This window comes from Scyliorhinus torazame, chromosome 24, assembly GCF_047496885.1.
Source record: "Scyliorhinus torazame isolate Kashiwa2021f chromosome 24, sScyTor2.1, whole genome shotgun sequence".
Taxonomy (NCBI): Eukaryota; Metazoa; Chordata; class Chondrichthyes; order Carcharhiniformes; family Scyliorhinidae; genus Scyliorhinus; species Scyliorhinus torazame.
Genome location: NC_092730.1, coordinates 9847247 through 9875149, shown reverse-complemented (window position 1 = coordinate 9875149; position 27903 = coordinate 9847247). Strand labels below are relative to the sequence as shown.

Genomic DNA, 27903 nt, shown 5'->3' with positions numbered 1-27903 from the left:
GTGGGGACGGGTCTGTCACTGTATAACACTGGGGTACAGTACTGGTGGGGACGGGTCTGTCACTGTATAACACTGGGGTACAGTACTGGTGGGGACGGCTCTGTCACTGTGTAACACTGGGGTACAGTACTGGTGGGGACGGGTCTGTCACTGTATAACACTGGGGTTCAGTACTGGTGGGGACGGGTCTGTCACTGTATAACACTGAGATACAGTACTGGTGGGGACGGGTCTGTCACTGTATAACACTGGGGTACAGTACTGGTGGGGACGGGTCTGTCACTGTATAACACTGGGGTACAGTACTGGTGGGGACGGGTCTGTCACTGTATAACACTGGGGTACAGTACTGGTGGGGACGGGTCTGTCACTGTATAACACTGGAGTACAGTACTGGTGGGGACGGGTCTGTCACTGTATAACACTGGGGTACAGAACTGGTGGGGACGGGTCTGTCACTGTGTAACACTGGGGTACAGTACTGGTGGGGACGGGTCTGTCACTGTATAACACTGGGGTACAGTCCTGGTGGGGACGGGTCTGTCACTGTATAACACTGGGGTACAGTACTGGTGGGGACGGGTCTGTCGCTGTATAACACTGGGGTGCAGTACTGGTGGGGACGGGTCTGTCACTGTATAACACTGGGGTACAGTACTGCTGGGGACGGGTCTGTCACTGTGTAACACTGGGGTACAGTACTGGTGGGGACGGGTCTGTCACTGTATAACACTGGGGTACAGTACTGGTGGGGACGGGTCTGTCACTGTATAACACTGGGGTACAGCACTGGTGGGGACGGGTCTGTCGCTGTGTAACACTGGGGTACAGTACTGGTGGGGACGGGTCTGTCTCTGTATAACACTGGGGTACAGTACTGGTGGGGACAGGTCTGTCACTGTATAACACTGGGGAACAGTACAGGTGGGAACGGGTCTGTCACTGTGTAACACTGGGGTACAGTACTGGTGGGGACGGGTCTGTCACTGTATAACACTGGGGTACAGTACTGGTGGGAACCGGTCTGTCACTGTGTAACACTGGGGTACAGTACTGGTGGGGACGGGTCTGTCACTGTATAACACTGGGGTACAGTACTGGTGGGCAGGGGTCTGTCACTGTATAACAATGGGGTACAGTACTGGTGGGGACGGGTCTGTCACTGTATAACACTGGGGTACAGTACTGGTGGGGACGGTTCTGTCACTGTATAACACTGGGGTACAGTACTGGTGGGGACGGGTCTGTCACTGTATAACACTGGGGTACAGTACTGGTGGGGACGGGTCTGTCACTGTATAACACGGGTACAGTACTGGTGGGGACGGGTCTGTCACTGTATAACACTGGGGCACAGTACTGGTGGGGACAGGTCTGTCACTGTCTAACACTGGGGTACAGTACTGGTGGGGACGAGTCTGTCACTGTATAACACTGGGGTACAGTACTGGTGGGAACGCGTCTGTCACTGTATAACACTGGGGTACAGTACTGGTGGGGACGGGTCTGTCACTGTGTAACACTGGGTACTGTACTGGTGGGGACGAGTCTGTCACTGGGGTACAGTACTGGTGGGGACGGGTCTGTCGCTGTATAACACTGGGGTACAGTACTGGTGGGAACGCGTCTGTCACTGTATAACACTGGGGTACAGTACTGGTGGGGACGGGTCTGTCACTGTATAACACTGGGGTACAGTACTGGTGGGAACGCGTCTGTCACTGTATAACACTGGGGTACAGTACTGGTGGGGACGGGTCTGTCACTGTGTAACACTGGGTACTGTACTGGTGGGGACGAGTCTGTCACTGTATAACACTGGGGTACAGTACTGGTGGGGATGGGTCTGTCGCTGTATAACACTGGGGGACAGTACTGCTGGGGACGGGTCTGTCACTGTATAACACTGGGGTACAGTACTGGTGGGGATGGGTCTGTCACTGTATAACACTGGGGTACAGTACTGGTGGGGATGGGTCTGTCACTGTATAACACTGTGGTACAGTACTGGTGGGGATGGGTCTGTCACTGTATAACACTGGGGTACAGTACTGGTGGGGATGGGTCTGTCACTGTATAACACTGGGGTACAGTACTGGTGGGGACGGGTCTGTCACTGTATAACACTGTGGTACAGTACTGGTGGGGACGGGTCTGTCACTGTGTAACACTGGGGTACAGTACTGGTGGGGACGGGTCTGTCACAGTATAACACTGGAGTACAGTACTGGTGGGGACGGGTCTGTCACTGTATAACACCGGGGTACAGTACTGGTGGGGACGGGTCTGTCACTGTATAACACTGGGGTACAGAACTGGTGGGGATGTGTCTGTCACTGTATAACACTGGGGTACAGTCCTGGTGGGGACGGGTCTGTCACTGTATAACTCTGGGGTACAGTACTGGTGGGGACGGGTCTGTCACTGTATAACACTGTGGTACAGTACTGGTGGGGACGGGTCTGTCGCTGTGTAACACTCGGGTACAGTACTGGTGGGGATGCGTCTGTCACTGTATAACACTGTGTACAGTACTGGTGGGGACGGGTCTGTCACTGTATAACACTGGGGTACAGTACTGGTGGGGACGGGTCTGTCACTGTATAACACTGGGGTACAGTACTGATGGGGACTGGTCTGTCACTGTATAACACTGTGTACAGTACTGGTGGGGACGGGTCTGTCACTGTATAACACTGGGGTACAGTACTGGTGGGGACGGGTCTGTCACTGTATAACACTGAGCTACAGTACTGGTGGGGACGGGTCTGTCTCTGTATAACACTGGGGTACAGTACTGGTGGGGACGGGTCTGTCACTGTATAACACTGGGGTACAGTACTGGTGGGGACGGGTCTGTCACTGTATAACACTGGGGTACAGTACTGGTGGGGACGGGTCTGTCACTGTATAACACTGGGGTACAGTACTGGTGGGGACGGGTCTGTCACTGTATAACACTGGGTACAGTACTGGTGGGAATGGGTCTGTCACTGTATAACACTGGGGTACAGTACTGGTGGGGATGGGTCTGTCACTGTATAACACGGGGGTACAGTACTGGTGGGGACGGGTCTGTCACTGTATAACACTGGGGTACAGAACTGGCGGGGACGGGTCTGTCACTGTATAACACTGCGGTACAGTACTGGTGGGGACGGGTCTGTCACTGTATAACACTGGGGTACAGTACTGGTGGGGACGGGTCTGTCACTGTATAACACTGGGGTACAGTACTGGTGGGGACGGCTCTGTCACTGTGTAACACTGGGGTACAGTACTGGTGGGGACGGGTCTGTCACTGTATAACACTGGGGTTCAGTACTGGTGGGGACGGGTCTGTCACTGTATAACACTGAGATACAGTACTGGTGGGGACGGGTCTGTCACTGTATAACACTGGGGTACAGTATTGGTGGGGACGGGTCTGTTACTGTATAACACTGGGGTACAGTACTGGTGGGGACGGGTCTGTCACTGTATAACACTGGGGTACAGTACTGGTGGGGACGGGTCTGTCACTGTATAACACTGGAGTACAGTACTGGTAGGGACGGGTCTGTCACTGTGTAACACTGGGGTACAGTACTGGTGGGGACGGGTCTGTCACTGTGTAACACTGGGGTACAGTACTGGTGGGGACGGGTCTGTCACTGTATAACACTGGGGTACAGTCCTGGTGGGGACGGGTCTGTCACTGTATAACACTGGGGTGCAGTACTGGTGGGGACGGGTCTGTCACTGTATAACACTGCGGTACAGTACTGGTGGGGACGGGTCTGTCACTGTATAACACTGGGGTACAGTAGTGATGGGGACGGGTCTGTCGCTGTGTAACACTGGGGTACAGTACTGGTGGGGACGGGTCTGTCGCTGTATAACACTGGGGTACAGTACTGGTGGGGACGGGCCTGTCACTGTATAACTCTGGGGTACAGTACTGGTGGGGACGGGTCTGTCACTGTATAACACTGGGGTACAGTACTGGTGGGGACGGGTCTGTCACTGTATAACACTGGGGTGCAGTACTGCTGGGGACGGGTCTGTCACTGTGTAACACTGGGGTACAGTACTGGTGGGGACGGGTCTGTCACTGTATAACACTGGGGTACAGTACTGGTGGGGACGGGTCTGTCACTGTGTAACACTGGGGTACAGTACTGGTGGGGACGGGTCTGTCACTGTATAACTCTGGGGTACAGTACTGGTGGGGACGGGTCTGTCACTGTATAACACTGGGGTACAGTACTGGTGGGGACGGGTCTGTCACTGTATAACACTGGGGCACAGTACTGGTGGGGACGGGTCTGTCACTGTATAACACTGGGGTACAGTACTGGCGGGGACGGGTCTGTCTCTGTATAACACTGGGGTACAGTACTGGCGGGGACGGGTCTGTCACTGTATAACACTGGGGTACAGTACTGGTGGGGACGGGTCTGTCGCTGTATAACACTGGGGTACAGTACTGGTGGGAACGGGTCTGTCACTGTATAACACTGGGGTGCAGTACTGCTGGGGACGGGTCTGTCACTGTATAACACTGGGGTACAGTACTGGTGGGGACGGGTCTGTCACTGTGTAAGACTGGGGTACAGTACTGGTGGGGACGGGCCTGTCACTGTATAACACTGGGGTACAGTACTGGTGGGGACGGGTCTGTCACTGTATAACACTGGGGTACAGTACTGGTGGGGACGGGTCTGTCACTGTATAACACTGGGGTACAGCACTGGTGGGGACGGGTCTGTCGCTGTGTAACACTGGGGTACAGTACTGGTGGGGACGGGTCTGTCTCTGTATAACACTGGGGTACAGTACTGGTGGGGACAGGTCTGTCACTGTATAACACTGGGGAACGGTACTGGTGGGAACGGGTCTGTCACTGTGTAACACTGGGGTACAGTACTGGTGGGGACGGGTCTGTCACTGTATAACACTGGGGTACAGTACTGGTGGGAACGGGTCTGTCACTGTGTAACACTGGGGTACAGTACTGGTGGGGACGGGTCTGTCACTGTATAACACTGGGGTACAGTACTGGTGGGCAGGGGTCTGTCACTGTATAACAATGGGGTACAGTACTGGTGGGGACGGGTCTGTCACTGTATAACACTGGGGTACAGTACTGGTGGGGACGGGTCTGTCACTGTATAACACTGGGGTACAGCACTGGTGGGGACGGGTCTGTCACTGTATAACACCGGGGTACAGTACTAGTGGGGACGGGTCTGTCACTGTATAACACTGGGGTACAGTACTGGTGGGGACGGGTCTGTCACTGTATAACACTGGGGTACAGTACTGGTGGGGACGGGTCTGTCACTGTATAACACTGGGGGACAGTACTGGTGGGGACGGGTCTGTCACTGTGTAACACTGGGTACTGTACTGGTGGGGACGAGTCTGTTACTGTATAACACTGGGGCACAGTACTGGTGGGGACAGGTCTGTCACTGTCTAACACTGGGGTACAGTACTGGTGGGGACGAGTCTGTCACTGTATAACACTGGGGTACAGTACTGGTGGGAACGCGTCTGTCACTGTATAACACTGGGGTACAGTACTGGTGGGGACGGGTCTGTCACTGTGTAACACTGGGTACTGTACTGGTGGGGACGAGTCTGTCACTGTATAACACTGGGGTACAGTACTGGTGGGGACGGGTCTGTCACTGTATAACACTGGGGTACAGTACTGGTGGGGACGGGTCTGTCGCTGTATAACACTGGGGTACAGTACTGCTGGGGATGGGTCTGTCACTGTATAACACTGGGGTACATTACTGGTGGGGACGGGTCTGTCACTGTATAACACCGGGGTACAGTACTGGTGGGGACGGGTCTGTCACTGTATAACACTGGGGTACAGAACTGGTGGGGATGTGTCTGTCACTGTATAACACTGGGGTACAGTCCTGGTGGGGACGGGTCTGTCACTGTATAACTCTGGGGTACAGTACTGGTGGGGACGGGTCTGTCACTGTATAACACTGGGGTACAGAACTGGTGGGGATGTGTCTGTCACTGTATAACACTGGGGTACAGTACTGATGGGGACGGGTCTGTCACTGTATAACACTGGGGTTAAGTACTGGTGGGGACGAGTCTGTCACTGTATAACACTCGGGTACAGTACTGGTGGGGACAGTTCGGTCACTGCATAACACTGGGGTACAGTACTGGTGGGAATGTGTCTGTCACTGTATAACTCTGGGGTACAGTACTGGTGGGGAGGGGTCTGTCACTGTAACACTGGGGTACAGTACTGGTGGGGACGGGTCTGTCACTGTGTAACACTGGGGTACAGTACTGGTGGGGATGGGTCTGTCACTGTACAAAACTGGGGTACAGTACTGGTGGGGACGGACCTGTCACTGTGTAACACTGGGGTACAGTGCTGGTGGGGACGGGTCAGTCACTGTATAACACTGGGGTACAGTACTGGTGGGGACGGGTCTGTCACTGTATAACACTGGGGTACAGTACTAGTGGGGACGGGTCTGTCGCTGTGTAACACTGGGGTACAGTACTGGTGGGAACGGGTCTGTCACTGTGTAACACTGGGGTACAGTACTGGTGGGGACGGGTCTGTCACTATAACACTGGGGTACAGTACTGGTGGGGATGGGTCTGTCACTGTGTAACACTGGGGTACAGAACTGGTGGGGACGGGTCTGTCACTGTATAACACTGGGGTACAGTACTGGTGGGGACGGGTCTGTCACTGTATAACACTGGGGTACAGTACTGGTGGGGACGGGTCTGTCGCTGTGTAACACTGGGGTACAGTACTGGTGGGGACGGGTCTGTCTCTGTATAACACTGGGGTACAGTACTGGTGGGGACAGGTCTGTCACTGTATAACACAGGGGTACAGTACTGGTGGGGACGGGTCTGTCACTATAACACTGGGGTACAGTACTGGTGGGGACGGGTCTGTCACTGTGTAACACTGGGGTACAGTACTGGTGGGGACGGGTCTTTCACTGTATAACACTGGGGTACAGTACTGGTGGGGACGGGTCTGTCACTGTATAACAATGGGGTACAGTACTGGTGGGAACGCGTCTGTCACTGTATAACACTGGGTTACAGTACTGGTGGGGACGGGTCTGTCACTGTATAACACTGGGGTACAGTACTGGTGGGGACGGGTCTGTCACTGTATAACACTGGGGTACAGTACTGGTGGGGACGGGTCTCTCACTGTATAACACTGGGGTACAGTACTGGTGGGGACGGGTCTGTCACTGTATAACACTGGGGGACTGTACTGGTGGGGACGGGTCTGTCACTGTGTAACACTGGGTACTGTACTGGTTGGGACGAGTCTGTCACTGTATAACACTGGGGCACAGTACTGGTGGGGACAGGTCTGTCACTGTCTAACACTGGGGTACAGTACTGGTGGGGACGAGTCTGTCACTGTATAACACTTGGGTACAGTACTGGTGGGGACGGGTCTGTCACTGTGTAACACTGGGTACTGTACTGGTGGGGACAAGTCTGTCACTGTATAACACTGGGGTACAGTACTGGTGGGGACGGGTCTGTCGCTGTATAACACTGGGGTACAGTACTGGTGGGGACGGGTCTGTCACTGTATAACACTGGGGGACAGTACTGGTGGGGACGGGTCTGTCACTGTGTAACACTGGCTACTGTACTGGTGGGGACGAGTCTGTCACTGTATAACACTGGGGTACAGTACTGGTGGGGACGGGTCTGTCGCTGTATAACACTGGGGTACAGTACTGGTGGGGACGGGTCTGTCACTGTATAACACTGGGGGACAGTACTGGTGGGGACGGGTCTGTCACTGTGTAACACTGGCTACTGTACTGGTGGGGACGGGTCTGTCACTGTATAACACTGGGGCACAGTACTGGTGGGGACAGGTCTGTCACTGTCTAACACTGGGGTACAGTACTGGTGGGGACGAGTCTGTCACTGTATAACACTGGGGTACAATACTGGTGGGAACGCGTCTGTCACTGTATAACACTGGGGTACAGTACTGGTGGGGACGGGTCTGTCACTGCATAACACTGGGGTACAGTACTGGTGGGGACGGGTCTGTCGCTGTGTAACACTGGGGTACAATACTGGTGGGAACGCGTCTGTCACTGTATAACACTGGGGTACAGTACTGGTGGGGACGGGTCTGTGACTGTAACACTGGGTACTGTACTGGTGGGGACGAGTCTGTCACTGTATAACACTGGGGTACAGTACTGGTGGGGACGGGTCTGTCGCTGTATAACACTGGGGTACAGAACTGGTGGGGACGGGTCTGTCACTGTATTACACTGGGGTATAATACAGGTGGGGACGGGTCTGTCACTGTATAACACTGGGGTACAGTACTGGTGGGGATGAGTCTGTCACTGTATAACACTGGGGTACAGTACTGGTGGGGACGGGTCTGTCACTGTATAACACTGTGGTACAGTACTGGTGGGGACGGGTCTGTCACTGTATAACACTGGGGTACAGAACTGGTGGGGATGCGTCTGTCACTGTATAACACTGGGGTACAGTACTGATGGGGACGGGTCTGTCACTGTATAACACTGTGTACAGTACTGGTGGGGACGAGTCTGTCACTGTATAACACTCGGGTACAGTACTGGTGGGGACAGGTCGGTCACTGTATAACACTGGGGTACAGTACTGGTGGGAATGTGTCTGTCACTGTATAACTCTGGGGTACAGTACTGGTGGGGAGGGGTCTGTCACTGTAACACTGGGGTACAGTACTGGTGGGGACGGGTCTGTCACTGTATAACACTGGGGTACAGTACTGGTGGGGACAGGTCTGTCATTGTATAACACTGTGGTACAGTACTGGTGGGAACGCGTCTGTCACTGTATAACACTGGAGTACAGTACTGGTGGGGACGGGTCTGTCACTGTATAACACTGTGGTACAGTACCGGTGGGAACGCGTCTGTCACTGTATAACACTGGGGTACAGTACTGGTGGGAACGCGTCTGTCACTGTATAACACTGGGGTACAGTACTGGTGGGGACGGGTCTGTCAGTGTGTAACACTGGGTACTGTACTGGTGGGGACAGGTCTGTCATTGTATAACACTGTGGTACAGTACTGGTGGGAACGCGTCTGTCACTGTATAACACTGGGGTACAGTACTGGTGGGAACGCGTCTGTCACTGTATAACACTGGGGTACAGTACTGGTGGGAACGCGTCTGTCACTGTATAACACTGGAGTACAGTACTGGTGGGGATGGGTCAGTCACTGTATAACACTGTGGTACAGTACCGGTGGGAACGCGTCTGTCACTGTATAACACTGGGGTACAGTACTGGTGGGAACGCGTCTGTCACTGTGTAACACTGGGGTACAGTACTGGTGGGGACGGGTCTGTCACTGTATAACACTGGGGTACAGTACTGGTGGGGATGGGTCTGTCACTGTATAACACTGGGATACAGTACTGGTGGGGATGGGTCTGTCACTGTATAACACTGGAGTACAGTACTGGTGGGGACGGGTCTGTCACTGTATAACACTGAGCTACAGTACTGGTGGGGATGGGTCTGTCACTGTATAACACTGGGGTACAGTACTGGTGGGGACGGGTCTGTCACTGTATAACACTGAGCTACAGTACTGGTGGGGACGGGTCTGTCTCTGTATAACACTGGGGTACAGTACTGGTGGGGACGGGTCTGTCACTGTATAACACTGGGGTACAGTACTGGTGGGGACGGGTCTATCACTGTATAACACTGGGGTACAGTACTGGTGGGGACGGGTCTGTCACTGTGTAACACTGGGGTACAGTACTGGTGGGGACGGGTCTGTCTCTGCATAACACTGGGGTACAGTACTGGTGGGGACGGGTCTGTCACTGTGTAACACTGGGGTACAGTACTGGTGGGGATGGGTCTGTCACTGTATAACACTGGGGTACAGTACTGGTGGGGACGGGTCTGTCACTGTATAACACTGGGGTATAGTACTGGTGGGGACGGGTCTGTCACTGAATAACACCGGGGTACAGTACTGGTGGGGACGGGTCTGTCACTGTATAACACTGGGGTACAGTACTGGTGGGGACGGGTCTCTCACTGTCTAACACCGGGGTACAGTACTGGTGGGGACGGGTCTGTCACTGTATAACACTGGGGTACAGTACTGGTGGGGACGGGTCTGTCACTGTATAACACTGGGGTACAGTACTGGTGGGGACGGGTCTGTCACTGTATAACACTGGGGTACAGTACTGGTGGGGATGGGTCTGTCACTATAACACTGGGGTACAGTACTGGTGGTGATGCGTCTGTCACTGTATAACACTGGGGTACAGTACTGGTGGGGACAGGTCGGTCACTGTATAACACTGGGGTACAGTACTGGTGGGAATGTGTCTGTCACTGTATAACTCTGGGGTACAGTACTGGTGGGGAGGGGTCTGTCACTGTAACACTGGGGTACAGTACTGGTGGGGACGGGTCTGTCACTGTGTAACACTGGGGTACAGTACTGGTGGGAACGCGTCTGTCACTGTATAACACTGGAGTACAGTACTGGTGGGGACGGGTCTGTCACTGTAACACTGGAGTACAGTACTGGTGGGGACGGGTCTGTCACTGTAACACTGGGGTACAGTACTGGTGGGGACGGGTCTGTCACTGTATAACACTGGGGTTCAGTACTGGTGGGGACGGGTCTGTCACTGTAACACTGGGGTACAGTACTGGTGGGGACGGGTCTGTCACTGTATAACACTGTGGTACAGTACTGGTGGGAACGCGTCTGTCACTGTATAACACTGGAGTACAGTACTGGTGGGGACGGGTCTGTCACTGTATAACACTGTGGTACAGTACTGGTGGGAACGCGTCTGTCACTGTGTAACACTGGGGTACAGTACTGGTGGGGACGGGTCTGTCACTTAATAACACTGGAGTACAGTACTGGTGGGGACGGGTCTGTCACTGTATAACACTGAGCTACAGTACTGGTGGGGATGGGTCTGTCACTGTATAACACTGGGGTACAGTACTGGTGGGGACGGGTCTGTCACTGTATAACACTGGGGTACAGTACTGGTGGGGATGGGTCTGTCACTGTATAACACTGAGCTACAGTACTGCTGGGGACGGGTCTGTCTCTGTATAACACTGGGGTACAGTACTGGTGGGGACGGGTCTGTCACTGTATAACACTGGGGTACAGTACTGGTGGGGACGGGTCTCTCACTGTCTAACACTGGGGTACAGTACTGGTGGGGACGGGTCTGTCACTGAATAACACCGGGGTACAGTACTGGTGGGGACGGGTCTGTCACTGTATAACACCGGGGTACAGTACTGGTGGGGATGGGTCTGTCACTGTATAACACTGGGTACAGTACTGGTGGGGACGGGTCTGTCACTGTATAACACTGGGGTACAGTACTGGTGGGGACGGGTCTGTCACTGTATAACACTGGGGTACAGTACTGGTGGGGACGGGTCTGTCACTGTGTAACACTGGGGTACAGTACTGGTAGGGACGGGTCTGTCACTGTATAACACTGGGTACAGTACTGCTGAGGACGGGTCTGTCACTGTATAACACTGGGGTACAGTACTGGTGGGGACGGGTCTGTCACTGTATAACACTGGGGTACAGTACTGGTGGGGACGGGTCTGTCACTGTATAACACTGGGGTACAGTACTGGTGGGGACGGGTCTGTCACTGTGTAACACTGGGGTACAGTACTGGTGGGGACGGGTCTGTCACTGTGTAACACTGGGGTACAGTACTGGTGGGGATGGGTCTGTCACTGTATAACACTGGGGTACAGTACTGGTGGGGACGGGTCTGTCACTGTATAACACTGGGGTACAGTACTGGTGGGGACGGGTCTGTCACTGTATAACACTGGGGTACAGTACTGGTGGGGACGGGTCTGTCACTGTATAACACTGGGGTACAGTACTGGTGGGGACGGGTCTGTCACTGTAACACTGGGGTACAGTACTGGTGGGGACGGGTCTGTCACTGTGTAACACTGGGGTACAGTACTGGTGGGGACGGGTCTGTCACTTTATAACACTGGGATACAGTACTGGTGGGGATGGGTCTGTCACTGTAACACTGGGGTACAGTACTGGGGGGGACGGGTCTGCCACTGTGTAACACTGGGGTACAGTACTGGTGGGGATGGGTCTGTCGCTGTATAACACTGGGGTACAGTACTGGTGGGGACGGGTCTGTCACTGTAACACTGGGTTACAGTACTGGGGGGGACGGGTCTGTCACTGTGTAACACTGGGGTACAGTACTGGTGGGGATGGGTCTGTCGCTGTATAACACTGGGGTACAGTACTGGTGGGGACGGGTCTGTCACTGTGTAACACTGGGGTACAGTACTGGTGGGGACGGGTCTATCACTGTATAACACTGGGGTACAGTACTGGTGGGGATGGGTCTGTCACTGTATAACACTGGGGTACAGTACTGGTGGGGATGGGTCTGTCACTGTATAACACTGGGGTACAGTACTGGTGGGGACGGGTCTGTCACTGTATAACACTGGGGTACAGTACTGGTGGGGATGGGTCTGTCACTGTATAACACTGGGGTACAGTACTGGTGGGGATGGGTCTGTCACTGTATAACACTGGGGTACAGTACTGGTGGGGATGGGTCTGTCACTGTATAACACTGGGGTACAGTACTGGTGGGGACGGGTCTGTCACTGTGTAACACTGGGGTACAGTACTGGTGGGGATGGGTCTGTCACTTTATAACACTGGGGTACAGTACTGGTGGGGACGGGTCTGTCACTGTATAACACTGGGGTACAGTACTGGTGGGGATGGGTCTGTCACTTTATAACACTGGGGTACAGTACTGGTGGGGACGGGTCTGTCACTGTATAACACTGGGGTACAGTACTGGTGGGGACGGGTCTGTCACTGTATAACACTGGGGTACAGTACTGGTGGGGACGGGTCTGTCACTGTATAACACTGGGGTACAGTACTGGTGGGGACGGGTCTGTCACTGTATAACACTGGGGGACAGTACTGGTGGGGACGGGTCTGTCACTGTGTAACACTGGGTACTCTACTGGTGGGGACGAGTCTGTTACTGTATAACACTGGGGCACAGTACTGGTGGGGACAGGTCTGTCACTGTCTAACACTGGGGTACAGTACTGGTGGGGACGAGTCTGTCACTGTATAACACTGGGGTACAGTACTGGTGGGGATGGGTCTGTCGCTGTATAACACTGGGGTGCAGTACTGCTGGGGACGGGTCTGTCACTGTATAACACTGTGGTACAGTACTGGTGTGGATGGGTCTGTCACTGTATAACACTGGGGTACAGTACTGGTGGGGATGGGTCTGTCACTGTATAACACTGGAGTACAGTACTGGTGGGGACGGGTCTGTCACTGTATAACACTGGAGTACAGTACTGGTGGGGACGGGTCTGTCACTGTATAAAACTGGGGTACAGTACTGGCGGGGACGGGTCTGTCTCTGTATAACACTGGGGTACAGTACTGGTGGGGACGGGTCTGTCACTGTGTAACACTCGGGTACAGAACTGGTGGGGATGTGTCTGTCACTGTATAACACTGGGGTACAGTCCTGGTGGGGACGGGTCTGTCACTGTATAACTCTGGGGTACAGTACTGGTGGGGACGGGTCTGTCACTGTATAACTCTGGGGTACAGTCCTGGTGGGGACGGGTCTGTCACTGTATAACTCTGGGGTACAGTCCTGGTGGGGACGGGTCTGTCACTGTATAACTCTGGGGTACAGTACTGGTGGGGATGTGTCTGTCACTGTATAACACTGGGGTACAGTCCTGGTGGGGACGGGTCTGTCACTGTATAACACTGTGGTACAGTACTGGTGGGGACGGGTCTGTCGCTGTGTAACACTCGGGTACAGTACTGGTGGGGATGCGTCTGTCACTGTATAACACTGGGGTACAGTACTGATGGGGACTGGTCTGTCACTGTATAACACTGTGTACAGTACTGGTGGGGACGAGTCTGTCACTGTATAACACTCGGGTACAGTACTGGTGGGGACAGGTCGGTCACTGTATAACACTGGGGTACAGTACTGGTGGGAATGTGTCTGTCACTGTATAACTCTGGGGTACAGTACTGGTGGGGAGGGGTCTGTCACTGTAACACTGGGGTACAGTACTCGTGGGGACGGGTCTGTCACTGTGTAACACTGGGGTACAGTACTGGTGGGGACAGGTCTGTCACTGTATAACACTGTGGTACAGTACTGGTGGGAACACGTCTGTCACTGTATAACCCTGGGGTACAGTACTGGTGGGGAGGGGTCTGTCACTGTAACACTGGGGTACATTACTGGTGGGGACGGGTCTGTCACTGTGTAACACTGGGGTACAGTACTGGTGGGGACGGGTCTGTCACTGTATAACACTGGGGTACAGTACCGGTGGGAACGCGTCTGTCACTGTATAACACTGGGGTACAGTACTGGTGGGAACGCGCCTGTCACTGAATAACACTGGAGTACAGTACTGGTGGGGACGGGTCTGTCACTGTATAACACTGAGCTACAGTACTGGTGGGGATGGGTCTGTCACTGTATAACACTGGGGTACAGTACTGGTGGGGACGGGTCTGTCACTTAATAATACTGGAGTACAGTACTGGTGGGGACGGGTCTGTCACTGTATAACTCTGGGGTACAGTACTGGTGGGGACGGGTCTGTCACTGTATAACACTGGGGTACAGTACTGGTGGGGGCGGGTCTGTCACTTAATAACACTGGAGTACAGTACTGGTGGGGACGGGTCTGTCACTGTATAACACTGAGCTACAGTACTGGTGGGGACGGGTCTGTCTCTGTATAACACTGGGGTACAGTACTGGTGGGGATGGGTCTGTCACTGTATAACACTGGGGTACAGTACTGGTGGGGATGGGTCTGTCACTGTATAACACTGGGGTACAGTACTGGTGGGGACGGGTCTGTCACTGTATAACACTGGGGTACAGTACTGGTGGGGACGGGTCTGTCACTGTATAACACTGGGGTACAGTACTGGTGGGGACGGGTCTGTCACTGTATAACACTGGGGTACAGTACTGGTGGGGACGGGTCTGTCACTGTATAACACTGGGGTACAGTACTGGTGGGGACGGGTCTGTCACTGTGTAACACTGAGCTACAGTACTGGTGGGGACGGGTCTGTCACTGTATAACACTGGGGTACAGTACTGGTGGGGACGGGTCTGTCACTGTATAACACTGGGGTACAGTACTGGTGGGGACGGGTCTGTCACTGTGTAACACTGAGCTACAGTACTGGTGGGGACGGGTCTGTCTCTGTATACCACTGGGGTACAGTACTGGTGGGGACGGACCTGTCACTGTATAACACTGGGTACAGTACTGGTGGGGACGGGTCTGTCACTGTATAACACTGGGGCACAGTACTGGTGGGGATGGGTCTGTCACTGTATAACACTGGGGTACAGTACTGGTGGGGATGGGTCTGTCACTGAATAACACCGGGGTACAGTACTGGTGGGGACGGGTCTGTCACTGTATAACACCGGGGTACAGTACTGGTGGGGATGGGTCTGTCACTGTATAACACTGGGTACAGTACTGGTGGGGACGGGTCTGTCACTGTATAACACTGGGGTACAGTACTGGTGGGGACGGGTCTGTCACTGTATAACACTGGGGTACAGTACTGGTGGGGACGGGTCTGTCACTGTATAACACGGGTACAGTACTGGTGGGGACGGGTCTGTCACTGTATAACACTGGGGTACAGTACTGGTGGGGACGGGTCTGTCACTGTATAACACTGGGGTACAGTACTGGTGGGGACGGGTCTGTCACTGTGTAACACTGGGGTACAGTACTGGTGGGGACGGGTCTGTCACTGTGTAACACTGGGGTACAGTACTGGTAGGGACGGGTCTGTCACTGTATAACACTGGGTACAGTACTGCTGAGGACGGGTCTGTCACTGTATAACACTGGGGTACAGTACTGGTGGGGACGGGTCTGTCACTGTATAACACTGGGGTACAGTACTGGTGGGGACGGGTCTGTCACTGTATAACACTGGGGTACAGTACTGGTGGGGACGGGTCTGTCACTGTGTAACACTGGGGTACAGTACTGGTGGGGACGGGTCTGTCACTGTGTAACACTGGGGTACAGTACTGGTGGGGATGGGTCTGTCACTGTATAACACTGGGGTACAGTACTGGTGGGGACGGGTCTGTCACTGTATAACACTGGGGTACAGTACTGGTGGGGACGGGTCTGTCACTGTATAACACTGGGGTACAGTACTGGTGGGGACGGGTCTGTCACTGTATAACACTGGGGTACAGTACTGGTGGGGACGGGTCTGTCACTGTAACACTGGGTACAGTACTGGTGGGGACGGGTCTGTCACTGTGTAACACTGGGGTACAGTACTGGTGGGGACGGGTCTGTCACTGTATAACACTGGGATACAGTACTGGTGGGGATGGGTCTGTCACTGTAACACTGGGGTACAGTACTGGGGGGGACGGGTCTGCCACTGTGTAACACTGGGGTACAGTACTGGGGGGGATGGGTCTGTCGCTGTATAACACTGGGGTACAGTACTGGTGGGGACGGGTCTGTCACTGTAACACTGGGTTACAGTACTGGGGGGGACGGGTCTGTCACTGTGTAACACTGGGGTACAGTACTGGTGGGGATGGGTCTGTCGCTGTATAACACTGGGGTACAGTACTGGTGGGGACGGGTCTGTCACTGTGTAACACTGGGGTACAGTACTGGTGGGGACGGGTCTATCACTGTATAACACTGGGGTACAGTACTGGTGGGGATGGGTCTGTCACTGTATAACACTGGGGTACAGTACTGGTGGGGATGGGTCTGTCACTGTATAACACTGGGGTACAGTACTGGTGGGGACGGGTCTGTCACTGTATAACACTGGGGTACAGTACTGGTGGGGATGGGTCTGTCACTGTATAACACTGGGGTACAGTACTGGTGGGGATGGGTCTGTCACTGTATAACACTGGGGTACAGTACTGGTGGGGATGGGTCTGTCACTTTATAACACTGGGGTACAGTACTGGTGGGGACGGGTCTGTCACTGTGTAACACTGGGGTACAGTACTGGTGGGGACGGGTCTGTCACTGTGTAACACAGGGGTACAGTACTGGTGGGGACGGGTCTGTCACTGTATAACACTGGGGTACAGTACTGGTGGGGACGGGTCTGTCACTGTATAACACTGGGGTACAGTACTGGTGGGGACGGGTCTGTCACTGTATAACACTGGGGTACAGTACTGGTGGGGACGGGTCTGTCACTGTATAACACTGGGGGACAGTACTGGTGGGGACGGGTCTGTCACTGTGTAACACTGGGTACTGTACTGGTGGGGACGAGTCTGTTACTGTATAACACTGGGGCACAGTACTGGTGGGGACGGGTCTGTCACTGTATAACACTGGGGCACAGTACTGGTGGGGACAGGTCTGTCACTGTCTAACACTGGGGTACAGTACTGGTGGGGACGGGTCTGTCACTGTATAACACTGGGGCACAGTACTGGTGGGGACAGGTCTGTCACTGTCTAACACTGGGGTACAGTACTGGTGGGGACGGGTCTGTCACTGTATAACACTGGGGCACAGTACTGGTGGGGACAGGTCTGTCACTGTCTAACACTGGGGTACAGTACTGGTGGGGACGAGTCTGTCACTGTATAACACTGGGGTACAGTACTGGTGGGAACGCGTCTGTCACTGTATAACACTGGGGTACAGTACTGGTGGGGACGGGTCTGTCACTGTATAACACTGGGGTACAGTACTGGTGGGGACGGGTCTGTCACTGTGTAACACTGGGTACTGTACTGGTGGGGACGTGTCTGTCACTGTATAACACTGGGGTACAGTACTGGTGGGGATGGGTCTGTCGCTGTATAACACTGGGGTGCAGTACTGATGGGGACGGGTCTGTCACTGTATAACACTGTGGTACAGTACTGGTGGGGATGGGTCTGTCACTGTATAACACTGGGGTACAGTACTGGTGGGGATGGGTCTGTCACTGTATAACACTGGAGTACAGTACTGGTGGGGACGGGTCTGTCACTGTATAACACTGGAGTACAGTACTGGTGGGGACGGGTCTGTCACTGTATAAAACTGGGGTACAGTACTGGCGGGGACGGGTCTGTCTCTGTATAACACTGGGGTACAGTACTGGTGGGGACGGGTCTGTCACTGTATAACACTGGGGTACAGAACTGGTGGGGATGTGTCTGTCACTGTATAACACTGGGGTACAGTCCTGGTGGGGACGGGTCTGTCACTGTATAACTCTGGGGTACAGTACTGGTGGGGACGGGTCTGTCACTTTATAACTCTGGGGTACAGTCCTGGTGGGGACGGGTCTGTCACTGTATAACTCTGGGGTACAGTCCTGGTGGGGACGGGTCTGTCACTGTATAACTCTGGGGTACAGTACTGGTGGGGATGTGTCTGTCACTGTATAACACTGGGGTACAGTCCTGGTGGGGACGGGTCTGTCACTGTATAACACTGTGGTACAGTACTGGTGGGGACGGGTCTGTCGCTGTGTAACACTCGGGTACAGTACTGGTGGGGATGCGTCTGTCACTGTATAACACTGGGGTACAGTACTGATGGGGACTGGTCTGTCACTGTATAACACTGTGTACAGTACTGGTGGGGACGAGTCTGTCACTGTATAACACTCGGGTACAGTACTGGTGGGGACAGGTCGGTCACTGTATAACACTGGGGTACAGTACTGGTGGGAATGTGTCTGTCACTGTATAACTCTGGGGTACAGTACTGGTGGGGAGGGGTCTGTCACTGTAACACTGGGGTACAGTACTGGTGGGGACGGGTCTGTCACTGTGTAACACTGGGGTACAGTACTGGTGGGGACAGGTCTGTCACTGTATAACACTGTGGTACAGTACTGGTGGGAACACGTCTGTCACTGTATAACCCTGGGGTACAGTACTGGTGGGGAGGGGTCTGTCACTGTAACACTGGGGTACATTACTGGTGGGGACGGGTCTGTCACTGTGTAACACTGGGGTACAGTACTGGTGGGGACGGGTCTGTCACTGTATAACACTGGGGTACAGTACCGGTGGGAACGCGTCTGTCACTGTATAACACTGGGGTACAGTACTGGTGGGAACGCGTCTGTCACTGAATAACACTGGAGTACAGTACTGGTGGGGACGGGTCTGTCACTGTATAACACTGAGCTACAGTACTGGTGGGGATGGGTCTGTCACTGTATAACACTGGGGTACAGTACTGGTGGGGACGGGTCTGTCACTTAATAACACTGGAGTACAGTACTGGTGGGGACGGGTCTGTCACTGTATAACTCTGGGGTACAGTACTGGTGGGGACGGGTCTGTCACTGTATAACACTGGGGTACAGTACTGGTGGGGACGGGTCTGTCACTTAATAACACTGGAGTACAGTACTGGTGGGGACGGGTCTGTCACTGTATAACACTGAGATACAGTACTGGTGGGGACGGGTCTGTCTCTGTATAACACTGGGGTACAGTACTGGTGGGGATGGGTCTGTCACTGTATAACACTGGGGTACAGTACTGGTGGGGATGGGTCTGTCACTGTATAACACTGGGGTACAGTACTGGTGGGGACGGGTCTGTCACTGTATAACACTGGGGTACAGTACTGGTGGGGACGGGTCTGTCACTGTATAACACTGGGGTACAGTACTGGTGGGGACGGGTCTGTCACTGTATAACACTGGGGTACAGTACTGGTGGGGACGGGTCTGTCACTGTATAACACTGGGGTACAGTACTGGTGGGGACGGGTCTGTCACTGTGTAACACTGAGCTACAGTACTGGTGGGGACGGGTCTGTCTCTGTATACCACTGGGGTACAGTACTGGTGGGGACGGACCTGTCACTGTATAACACTGGGTACAGTACTGGTGGGGACGGGTCTGTCACTGTATAACACTGGGGTACAGTACTGGTGGGGACGGGTCTGTCACTGTATAACACTGGGTACAGTACTGGTGGGTATGGGTCTGTCACTGTATAACACTGGGGTACAGTACTGGTGGGGACGGGTCTGTCACTGTATAACACTGGGGTACAGTACTGGTGGGGAGGGGGTCTGTCACTGTATAACACTGGGGCACAGTACTGGTGGGGATGGGTCTGTCACTGTATAACACTGGGGTACAGTACTGGTGGGGATGGGTCTGTCACTGTATAACACAGGGGTACAGTACTGGTGGGGACGGGTCTGTCACTGTATAACCCGGGGGTACAGTACTGGTGGGGCCGGGTCTGTCACTGTATAACGCTGGGGTACAGAACTGGCGGGGACGGGTCTGTCACTGTATAACACTGCGGTACAGTATTGGTGGGGACGGGTCTGTCACTGTATAACACTGGGGTACAGTACTGGTGGGGACGGGTCTGTCACTGTATAACACTGGGGTACAGTACTGGTGGGGACGGCTCTATCACTGTGTAACACTGGGGTACAGTACTGGTGGGGACGGGTCTGTCACTGTATAACACTGGGGTTCAGTACTGGTGGGGACGGGTCTGTCACTGTATAACACTGGGGTACAGTACTGGTGGGGACGGGCCTGTCACTGTATAACACTGGGGTACAGTACTGGTGGGGACGGGTCTGTCACTGTATAACACTGGGGTACAGTACTGGTGGGGACGGGTCTGTCACTGTATAACACTGGGGTACAGTACTGGTGGGGACGGAACTGTCACTGTATAACACTGGAGTACAGTACTGGTGGGGACGGGTCTGTCACTGTATAACACTGGGGTACAGTACTGGTGGGGACGGGTCTGTCAGTGTGTAACACTGGGGTACAGTACTGGTGGGGACGGGTCTGTCACTGTATAACACTGGGGTACAGTCCTGGTGGGGACGGGTCTGTCACTGTATAACACTGGGGTACAGTACTGGTGGGGACGGGTCTGTCGCTGTATAACACTGGGGTGCAGTACTGGTGGGGACGGGTCTGTCACTGTATAACACTGGGGTACAGTCCTGGTGGGGACGGGTCTGTCACTGTATAACACTGGGGTACAGTACTGGTGTGGACGGGTCTGTCACTGTATAACACTGGGGTACAGTACTGGTGGGGACGGGTCTGTCACTGTATAACACTGGGGTACAGTACTGGTGGGGACGGGTCTGTCACTGTATAACACTGGGGTACAGTACTGGTGGGGACGGGTCTGTCACTGTATAACACTGGGGTACAGTACTGGTGGGGACGGGTCTGTCGCTGTATAACACTGGGGTACAGTACTGGTGAGGACGGGTCTGTCACTGTATAACACTGGGGTACCGTACTGGTGGGGACGGGTCTGTCACTGTGTAACACTGGGGTACAGTACTGGTGGGGACGGGTCTGTCACTGTATAACTCTGGGGTACAGTACTGGTGGGGACGGGTCTGTCACTGTGTAACACTGGGGTACAGTACTGCTGCGGACGGGTCTGTCACTGTGTAACACTGGGGTACAGTACTGGTGGGGACGGGTCTGTCACTGTATAACACTGGAGTACAGCACTGGTGGGGACGGGTCTGTCGCTGTGTAACACTGGGGTACAGTACTGGTGGGGACGGGTCTGTCTCTGTATAACACTGGGGTACAGTACTGGTGGGGACAGGTCTGTCACTGTATAACACTGGGGAACAGTACTGGTGGGAACGGGACTGTCACTGTGTAACACTGGGGTACAGTACTGGTGGGGACGGGTCTGTCACTGTATAACACTGGGGAACAGTACTGGTGGGAACGGGACTGTCACTGTGTAACACTGAGGTACAGTACTGGTGGGGATGGGTCTGTCACTGTATAACACTGGGGTACAGTACTGGTGGGGACGGGTCTGTCACTGTATAACACTGGGGTACAGTACTGGTGGGAACGGGTCTGTCACTGTGTAACACTGGGGTACAGTACTGGTGGGGACGGGTCTGTCACTGTATAACACTGGGGTACAGTACTGGTGGGCAGGGGTCTGTCACTGTATAACAATGGGGTACAGTACTGGTGGGGACGGGTCTGTCACTGTATAACACTGGGGTACAGCACTGGTGGGGACGGGTCTGTCACTGTATAACACTGGGGTACAGTACTGGTGGGGACGGGTCCGTCACTGTATAACACTGGGGTACAGTACTGGTGGGGACGGGTCTGTCACTGTATAACACTGGGGTACAGTACTGGTGGGGACGGGTCTGTCACTGTATAACACTGGGGTACAGTACTGGTGGGGACGGGTCTGTCACTGTATAACACTGGGGGACAGTACTGGTGGGGACGGGTCTGTCACTGTATAACACCGGGGTACAGTACTGGTGGGGACGGGTCTGTCACTGTATAACACTGGGGTACAGTACTGGTGGGGACGGGTCTGTCACTGTATAACACTGGGGTACAGTACTGGTGGGGACGGGTCCGTCACTGTATAACACTGGGGTACAGTACTGGTGGGGACGGGTCTGTCACTGTATAACACTGGGGTACAGTACTGGTGGGGACGGGTCTGTCACTGTATAACACTGGGGTACAGTACTGGTGGGGACGGGTCTGTCACTGTATAACACTGGGGGACAGTACTGGTGGGGACGGGTCTGTCACTGTATAACACCGGGGTACAGTACTGGTGGGGACGGGTCTGACACTGTATAACACTGGGGGACAGTACTGGTGGGGACGGGTCTGTCACTGTGTAACACTGGGTACTGTACTGGTGGGGACGAGTCTGTTACTGTATAACACTGGGGCACAGTACTGGTGGGGACAGGTCTGTCACTGTCTAACACTGGGGTACAGTACTGGTGGGGACGAGTCTGTCACTGTATAACACTGGGGTACAGTACTGGTGGGAACGCGTCTGTCACTGTATAACACTGGGGTACATTACTGGTGGGGACGGGTCTGTCACTGTGTAACACTGGGTACTGTACTGGTGGGGACGAGTCTGTCACTGTATAAGACTGGGGTACAGTACTGGTGGGGACGGGTCTGTCGCTGTATAACACTGGGGTACAGTACTGGTGGGGACGGGTCTGTCACTGTATAACACCGGGGTACAGTACTGGTGGGGACGGGTCTGTCACTGTATAACACTGGGGTACAGAACTGGTGGGGATGTGTCTGTCACTGTATAACACTGGGGTACAGTCCTGGTGGGGACGGGTCTGTCACTGTATAACTCTGGGGTACAGTACTGGTGGGGACGGGTCTGTCACTGTATAACACTGGGGTACAGAACTGGTGGGGATGTGTCTGTCACTGTATAACACTGGGGTACAGTACTGATGGGGACGGGTCTGTCACTGTATAACACTGGGGTACAGTACTGGTGGGGACGAGTCTGTCACTGTATAACACTCGGGTACAGTACTGGTGGGGACAGGTCGGTCACTGTATAACACTGGGGTACAGTACTGGTGGGGATGGGTCTGTCACTGTATAACACTGGGGTACAGTACTGGTGGGAATGTGTCTGTCACTGTATAACTCTGGGGTACAGTACTGGTGGGGAGGGGTCTGTCACTGTAACACTGGGGTACAGTACTGGTGGGGACGGGTCTGTCACTGTGTAACACTGGGGTACAGTACTGTTGGGGACGGGTCTGTCACTGTGTAACACTGGGGTACAGTGCTGGTGGGGACGGGTCAGTCACTGTATAACACTGGGGTACAGTACTGGTGGGGACGGGTCTGTCACTGTATAACACTGGGGTACAGTACTAGTGGGGACGGGTCTGTCGCTGTGTAACACTGGGGTACAGTACTGGTGGGGACGGGTCTGTCACTGTGTAACACTGGGGTACAGTACTGGTGGGGACGGGTCTGTCACTATAACACTGGGGTACAGTACTGGTGGGGATGGGTCTGTCACTGTGTAACACTGGGGTACAGTACTGGTGGGGACGGGTCTGTCACTGTATAACACTGGGGTACAGTACTGGTGGGGACGGGTCTGTCACTGTGTAACACTGGGGTACAGTACTCGTGGGGACGGGTCTGTCACTGTGTAACACTGGGGTACAGTACTGGTGGGGACGGGTCTGTCACTGTATAACACTGGGGTACAGTACTGGTGGGGACGGGTCTGTCGCTGTGTAACACTGGGGTACAGTACTGGTGGGGACGGGTCTGTCTCTGTATAACACTGGGGTACAGTACTGGTGGGGACAGGTCTGTCACTGTATAACACTGGGGTACAGTACTGGTGGGGACGGGTCTGTCACTGTATAACACTGGGGTACAGTACTGGTGGGGACGGGTCTGTCACTGTGTAACACTGGGGTACAGTACTGGTGGGGACGGGTCTGTCACTGTATAACACTGGGGTACAGTACTGGTGGGCAGGGGTCTGTCACTGTATAACAATGGGGTACAGTACTGGTGGGAACGCGTCTGTCACTGTATAACACTGGGGTACAGTACTGGTGGGGACGGGTCTGTCACTGTATAACACTGGGGTACAGTCCTGGTGGGGACGGGTCTGTCACTGTGTAACACTGGGGTACAGTACTGGTGGGGACGGGTCTGTCACTGTATAACACTGGGGTACAGTACTGGTGGGGACGGGTCTGTCACTGTGTAACACTGGGTACTGTACTGGTGGGGACAAGTCTGTCACTGTATAACACTGGGGTACAGTACTGGTGGGGACGGGTCTGTCGCTGTATAACACTGGGGTACAGTACTGGTGGGGACGGGTCTGTCACTGTATAACACTGGGGGACAGTACTGGTGGGGACGGGTCTGTCACTGTGTAACACTGGCTACTGTACTGGTGGGGACGAGTCTGTCACTGTATAACACTGGGGCACAGTACTGGTGGGGACAGGTCTGTCACTGTCTAACACTGGGGTACAGTACTGGTGGGGACGAGTCTGTCACTGTATAACACTGGGGTACAATACTGGTGGGAACGCGTCTGTCACTGTATAACACTGGGGTACAGTACTGGTGGGGATGGGTCTGTCACTGTATAACACTGGGGTACAGTACTGGTGGGGACGGGACTGTCACTGTATAACACTGGGGTATAATACTGGTGGGAACGCGTCTGTCACTGTATAACACTGGGGTACAGTACTGGTGGGGACGGGTCTGTGACTGTGTAACACTGGGTACTGTACTGGTGGGGACGAGTCTGTCACTGTATAACACTGGGGTACAGTACTGGTGGGGACGGGTCTGTCGCTGTATAACACTGGGGTACAGAACTGGTGGGGACGGGTCTGTCGCTGTATAACACTGTGGTACAGTACTGGTGGGGATGAGTCTGTCACTGTATAACACTGGGGTACAGTACGTGTGGGGACGGGTCTGTCACTGTATAACACTGTGGTACAGTACTGGTGGGGACGGGTCTGTCACTGTATAACACTGGGGTACAGAACTGGTGGGGATGCGTCTGTCACTGTATAACACTGGGGAACAGTACTGGTGGGGACGGGTCTGTCACTGTGTAACACTGGGGTACAGTACTGATGGGGACGGGTCTGTCACTGTATAACACTGTGTACAGTACTGGTGGGGACGAGTCTGTCACTGTATAACACTCGGGTACAGTACTGGTGGGGACAGGTCGGTCACTGTATAACACTGGGGTACAGTACTGGTGGGAATGTGTCTGTCACTGTATAACTCTGGGGTACAGTACTGGTGGGGAGGGGTCTGTCACTGTAACACTGGGGTACAGTACTGGTGGGGACGGGTCTGTCACTGTGTAACACTGGGGTACAGTACTGGTGGGGACAGGTCTGTCACTGTATAACACTGTGGTACAGTACTGGTGGGAACGCGTCTGTCACTGTATAACACTGGAGTACAGTACTGGTGGGGACGGGTCTGTCACTGTATAACACTGTGGTACAGTACCGGTGGGAACGCGTCTGTCACTGTATAACACTGGGGTACAGTACTGGTGGGAACGAGTCTGTCACTGTGTAACACTGGGGTACAGTACTGGTGGGGACGGGTCTGTCACTGTATAACACTGGGATACAGTACTGGTGGGGACGGGTCTGTCACTGTATAACACTGGGGTACAGTACTGGTGGGGACGGGTCTGTCACTGTATAACACTGGGGTACAGTACTGGTGGGGATGGGTCTGTCACTGTATAACACTGGGGTACAGTACTGGTGGGGACGGGTCTGTCACTGTATAACACTGGGGTACAGTACTGGTGGGGACGGGCCTGTCACTGTATAACACTGGGGTACAGTACTGGTGGGGACGGGTCTGTCACTGTGTAACACTGGGGTACAGTACTGGTGGGGACGGGCCTGTCACTGTATAACACTGGGGTACAGTACTGGTGGGGATGGGTCTGTCACTGTATAACACTGGGGTACAGTACTGGTGGGGACGGGTCTGTCACTGTATAACACTGGGGTACAGTACTGGTGGGGACGGGTCTGTCACTGTGTAACACTGGGGTACAGTACTGGTGGGGACGGGTCCGTCACTGTATAACACTGGGGTACAGTACTGGTGGGGACGGGTCTGTCACTGTAACACTGGGGTACAGTACTGGTGGGGACGGGTCTGTCACTGTGTAACACTGGGGTACAATACTGGTGGGGACGGGTCTGTCACTGTATAACACTGGGGTACAGTACTGGTGGGGACGGGTCTGTCACTGTGTAACACTGGGGTACAGTACTGATGGGGATGGGTCTGTCACTGTATAACACTGGGGTACAGTACTGGTGGGGATGGGTCTGTCACTGTATAACACTGGGGTACAGTACTGGTGGGGATGGGTCTGTCACTGTACAACACTGGGGTACAGTACTGGTGGGGATGGGTCTGTCACTGTATAACACTGGGGTACAGTACTGGTGGGGACGGGTCTGTCACTGTATAACACTGGGGTACAGTACTGGTGGGGACGGGTCTGTCACTGTATAACACTGGGTACAGTACTGGTGGGGACGGGTCTGTCACTGTATAACACTGGGGTACAGTACTGGTGGGGATGGGTCTGTCACTGTATAACACTGGGGTACAGTACTGGTGGGGATGGGTCTGTCACTGTATAACACTGGGGTACAGTACTGGTGGGGATGGGTCTGTCACTTTATAACACTGGGGTACAGTACTGGTGGGGACGGGTCTGTCACTGTGTAACACAGGGGTACAGTACTGGTGGGGACGGGTCTGTCACTGTATAACACTGGGGTACAGTACTGGTGGGGACGGGTCTGTCACTGTATAACACTGGGGTACTGTACTGTTGGGGACGGGTCTGTCACTGTATAACACTGGGGTACAGTACTGGTGGGGATGGGTCTGTCACTGTATTAAACTGGGGTACAGTACTGGTGGGGACGGGTCTGTCACTGTATAACACTGGGGTACAGTACTGGTGTGGACGGGTCTGTCACTGTATAACACTGGGGTACAGTACTAGTGGGGACGGGTCTGTCACTGTATAACACTGGGGTACAGTACTGGTGGGGACGGGTCTGTCACTGTATAACACTGGGGTACAGTACTGGTGTGGACGGGTCTGTCACTGTGTAACACTGGGGTACAGTACTGGTGGGGACGGACCTGTCACTGTATAACACTGGGGTACAGTATTGGTGGGGACGGGTCTGGCACTGTATAACACTGGGGTACAGTACTGGTGGGGACGGGTCTGTCACTGTATAACACTGGGGTACAGTACTAGTGGGGACGGGTCTGTCGCTGTGTAACACTGGGGTACAGTACTGGTGGGGACTGGTCTGTCACTGTATAACACTGGGGTACAGTACTAGTGGGGACGGGTCT

General features: G+C 54.2%; 1 protein-coding gene across 1 annotated transcript in view; it reads left to right on the top strand.

Moving 5' to 3' along the window:
* Nucleotides 1-27903, top strand: part of slc8a4a (solute carrier family 8 member 4a) — a 903507-nt gene that overhangs the window by 137780 nt on the left and 737824 nt on the right.